Here is a 5,619-nt window from a genome sequence, read left to right as displayed (position 1 = left end):
CACGTGCAAGCCGGAGCGGGTGCATCATGGGACATGTAGTCAATGTACAAAAGCAGCGCTTGCGGACAAAAGGTATGCAGGAATAATTACTGGAAATAGTGTTGGCTCGTGAGTGAACGATTCGTTCAAAAGTACGACTCTTTTCAGTGAACGAGAGTGAACGAATCACTTCCTACAGTGATTCGTTCTTTTTTCAGTTCATATGACTTCAACCAGTAGGTGTCGGTGCCGAATCTTTTGAGTGAACTGATTCTAAAGATTCAGTTCACCTAAAAGAACTGGAATGCACATCACTAACTGGAAATGAACTGCATAAAAAGATGTATCATGAAAAATTATAATATTTTTTCACAGGCATGCATTTCTTCAAAATACAGCTTTGGTTCAATCAATTTTGTTAGATAAAATGGAAAACAAATGATGTTCATCCCTATAAATTACAGGTCAGTCCATTTAATTGCCATGAAGGGTTTGTGCAGGTATACCTAATAAAGTGGTAGGTGAGGCATAATAGCAAAAAAAAAATGCTGGACACCACAGTTGAGAACCACTTTAACAAAATCATGACCCCTTGTGGACGGTATCAAAAGTGAAGCTTGCTCAAAATAAATTGAGATGTAAGCGGCAACACTTTAGTCAACAATCATTTGTAGTTACTTGGGAGGTAGTAAGTCTATAAAGATGTAAAATGTCAGTAATCCAAAGTCACCACAGAAAACTCAAGCAGGCGCAGGGAGACCATACAAAGCCCTATCGGATTCAAACCTTCAACCTCACAACTGTGAGTCGGATGCACAAACCACTAGCCCTTCATAGTAAACGAACACTGTAGATAAAATATATGCATGACATAGAAATATCTATTTTTCTTTGCTCCTCAGGCTTGAGGAATGGGTACCAGCAAGGCACCAATTAGCAGTGATGATATTTCCGTGTGCCTGTGTGGGAAGCGACTGCCCACAAATGGGCCCAGTGCCATTTTGTTGAGTAACAAAAACAACATTAGATTTGCAGCCAGTAGGTGGGGGCAGCACACAAATCATAAACTGAAAGATAGCGCAAAATGCTGTGTATTAATCTAATACAATACAAGCACACTTCAGTGGGTGTCAACGCATTATATCATCATCAGTACAAAACGTGGCAAGATAGAGCAGTTTCATGTCAGGGGAAAAAAAATCACAATAAAGCTCTTGAAGAACTTGAATAATAATGTTACATAATGTTATGTTATTTGATTAAATATGTGCTGCTATACACAAAAGAAAATAATAACAAATAATATTTAGTTTGAGGCTTATATAAATAAGAAAAAGAAGAATATTTAGTTTGAGTTTTCGTTCGTCCCATGTATATTGCAGTTTTCAAATGTTTTTATTATTTTAATTATTCTACTTTTGTTGTGCAAATTCTACTTTTATTTTGTTTTAATTATGAAAAAAAAGGGAGAGCCAGGTCAAATAGTAATTTTAAAGAAATTTCCATCACCTATTCATTCATCCAAGAGACAGTTTCAAGGCCTTGGTCGGTGCTGCTGTTTTGGTTAGCAAGCCCAAGCAAATAACATTGTGGAGTCAGATGCTACTGGAACAAGCTAGTATAGTCTACATATGCATTTTCATGTTCATTCGTACTGTACAGGAAACACCACACTTTAATTCATCCAAGAGAATGCCTTGGTAGGTGCTGCTGTTTTGATTAGCAATGGCACACTCTGCATTGTGGAGTGACAACAACACGTCTGAGTCAACTGGAACTAGTTAGTTGTTGTTTAAAAAACCCATGCAACTAACTTATAGTAAGGTAACATGGACGGGGGACTAGTTTGCAAGTAAGGAAACCTGAACGCACACAACATAGTGGAGCACCCGCATGTCCAATATAAACACAGCATTCCTCACATGAGCTTCATAGCCACACTTTGTCTGCTCCTTGGAGGCTGCAGGTCCATCGCTTTTGACACCCGGCAGCCCGACAGTCTCCCCTCCCGCTGAGTTAGTGCACCACAGCGGCGATGCCTTGCCTTGCTTGCCTGCGCCGAGCACCCGTTGAGTAGGTGGGTCTGCTGCGAGGCAGTGGGAGAGGTGGCAAAGGGGCAGATGGAACACAGAGGGAAGTTCAACCGGCAAACACGTGGTGAGGAGGGAGGGTGGAAGGATGGGGGAGTTCAAACTCTCGGGGTGGGGGTGAAAATGATATCAGGTGCAGGGAGGACTACAGGAAGGGAGCATGGGAGGAAGGATACAGGGTGGGAGAAGTATACTCATGACCTTCAACTGGCGAGAAAGAAAATCTTATAGATGTCCTCCACATTCATCTATGAGCAGATTTTTTTTAACCTTTCCTCCATTATTTGCAGAAAAACTCACCAATTCACTATTTTTGGTAATGTGGCATAAAAGTTGGAAATTCTTTTTTTTTTTTTTAAATAGACACAAGCCAATTGCAGGCCATATTTAATGTATGCATTTATAAATGATATTGCTTTTTAAATAGGCTTGTTAAAGAATTGGAAGTAAGACTTGTTTTTAAATATGAATAAAAAACAAATGCACATGAAAAGAAAAGCTATCAAGCAGTGAATCTTGTAAACACCAACCCTCATTTTGTCCTATCGGTTCATCCTTATTGCTCTTGTTATCATTGCACGTGCACGCAATGGGTATAATTATGAGTGTATAATTGTGTTTCCATGCACCTGTGTGTACACACACTCATGTGTGTGTATATGTGTTACAAATGGTAATTACACAGCAGTGGGCCAGTGGTGGAGAATGACAGAAAGCTCAAAGCGGTCATCGGGGTGGGATGCACACTCAGAATAAAGACTGTGTGTGTGTGTGTGTGTGTGTGTGTGTGTGTGTGTGTGTGTGTGTGTGTGTGTGTGTGTGTGTGTGTGTGTGTGTGTGTGTGTGTGTGCGTGTGTGTGTGTGTGCGTGTGTATATGTGTGTGGGAGTGTGTGTCCAATACACACATGTTTACAGCCAGTATGAAGCGGTGGGGAGAGAAATGTGTCCTGCGTTAGAGGTCATGAAAAAAAAAAAATCTACTCTGGTAGCTGCAGCCACACACTTTTCAGCTATTAAAAAAAAGAAAAGGGAAAAAAAAAACACTTGCAGCAAAAGCCACAATGAAATACGCATCTTGCCATAGAAAAAAATAAGTTTGCACATTTTATGAGGTGGCCCTGCCTTGTGGAAGTGCAGCCATGATATATTTTTATGATAATATGTTTTGCAAAATACAGTTTTATACTGTCACATGAAATGTTTTTGATACATTCATTTGTGATTAATTTTGCTCACTAAATTTTGTAGTTGCTCCTCGACAAGTCAATGGGGAGTATGAATTTTGTATCTGTATGTTATGTAATTCTTAAACAGAACTTTAAAGTTTGGGGGCTGAAACTGAGTTAAAGAAACCGGCGTACCTCCTCCTCCTCTTTCCTCGAGTCATTTTTCGTTTTGGGCCAGTTCTGCGTCGAGTCGGTACCGCCTGCGTGGCCGGGTCCGATTTGTTGCCCTCAAAACCTGCAATTGTATTCAAGGCCAAATTTAGGGGTGGGAATGCAAGGGTGGGCTGCCTATGTGTCACACAACAAAGCTGCAGCTCAAGGGTGGAGCCCTCTCCCTTACATCCTCCCACCTAACCGCCTGGCATGGCCAACTTGTTTGTGCGTGTGTGTGAAGCGAGGTCCAAAAGCCTCCCCACCCTCCTCTCAATTCTGGTGAAGCCAGAGATTACACCCTCCCTCGCTTTCCTCCCCCCTCTGGCCGCTTCATTTGGAGACTTTCTCAGAGTTTGGCCTCCCGTCTATAACATTGACCTTCACTGGCTTGCTGTCTCTCTTTTTCCCCTTTTTTATCTGTCTCGCTTGTCCAACAACAGCCTTTCTTCGTCCTCATCCCACTCATTTGGAGCGTTGCCAATGAGCGATGTTGGGAGAAATGCCCTCACGGTATAATTTGGTGCTTTTTTGTCATTGGCCGGCTTTTAGGCCTTGTTTAGGCAGTTGTTTGACGATCTACATGTCAGTGATTATATACAGAAAGGGACCTTTATTTTTTTTAAATGTTGATTAAAATTTTTTAAACTTATTTCACCCATGTTTACAGCGTTTTTTTGTAGAAAATTTAATTTTAGTATTTTTGTAGACCGGCGCAAATAAAAAGGGGTGTTTGTGACGTTGTGGGCGTGAGCATAAAAATCACCTATTTATTTTGCATTTCATTTTCTCTTTTTTTTTTTTAAACGGGTTTCATACTATAGTAGTCAGTCTGAAAGATTTATCGAGTCATTATATTTACTAGAGCACCTGACAAGTTCATTTATGATTATACTGTCCTACTAATGTGCTTTTCAGTCTACGTGTCAGTCATCATATTCTGGGACAAGACCTACTCTCGAGACCTGTTAACCCATTTACAGTAGCGCACAACATAACTACTTTCAAGCCACAATAACTATTAACTTGACCCAAAACTGCGTGACTTGACAAACCCAAAAATGAGCCCAAGTCTGTCAGAGTGTCGTCTGAGTCTCCTTCACAAGTGGGAATAAACACCAACACGGAAGCCTTTTGGTGGAACGTGATTTGTAGAAAGTTATAAGCTGTTTTGGTGGAAGTCCCCTTTTATTACACACTAGAGAAAAACGAGTGGCCTTTAATGTCGGGAGATGATTATGGTCTATGTGCCAGGACATCCCGATGATGTGGCTGGCGAAAGCCACGCTGAGTCACATGGTCCCCCCGGTAGTACGCGTATGCAGGCCACTAACACGCACGCATATGGCTGCAGCATAGACAGGAAAAGAAAAAAACATTTAGGATATTTTCATCTGTCGTATGCATTTTAATTTGACACGGGGTTCATTTTAGCAGGGCCCAAAAAAATCATTTTGAATAATAATGTCCACTGTGTTGGAAAAAAAAAACTCAAAGGGTGACGCAATCATTTGGTAAAATTTGTTAAATTATTTTGCCGATTAATTTGAACATTTTTCATTATATTTCACCTTGTCTTCATGTGTTTTTTATTTTATTTCCGGTTCTATGGTTGTCATCACTCTGTTCCTCATCTTCTGAAGGGAAATGAAAGTTATAATGCAGAAGTCAAAATTTTTTTATATGTCACGACAGAAGCTTATCAGTGACGACAAAGAGGAAAAGTGTGACGATAGCCATAGACATAAAATAACAAAATGACGATGGCCCTTTAATATTACTCACACACAAACACGCACACACTGCCATCAGAATGTTTTGTGCGTGCTCTTACGGCCTCACCACCTAAGTGATGATAGGCCTCAAATATGCAGCGACAGCAGCTCCACCTGAGACTCACCTACCTGCATGTGTGTTTTTCACACACTCACATGCACGCACACACATACACAGGTCACTGATCCCATTGAGGGCAAGGTAGCTAGGTGCAAGACGTCACCCGCGTGCTTTAATTTTCACCTCCCCCACGATGACCCCATGCAACGGCTGACACCGGTGGACCCTTGCGACACCCCCTCATCCTTCACATTGTCCTTCCTCCAAAATGCTTTGTGGTTTTACATTTCCAAGAGGATGAAAATGCTCAACTGTGATGGACAGAAATGCACTGTAT

This window comes from Syngnathus acus, chromosome 12 (genome assembly GCF_901709675.1).
Source record: "Syngnathus acus chromosome 12, fSynAcu1.2, whole genome shotgun sequence".
Taxonomy (NCBI): domain Eukaryota; kingdom Metazoa; phylum Chordata; class Actinopteri; order Syngnathiformes; family Syngnathidae; genus Syngnathus; species Syngnathus acus.
Note: the sequence above shows the minus strand (reverse complement) of the source record.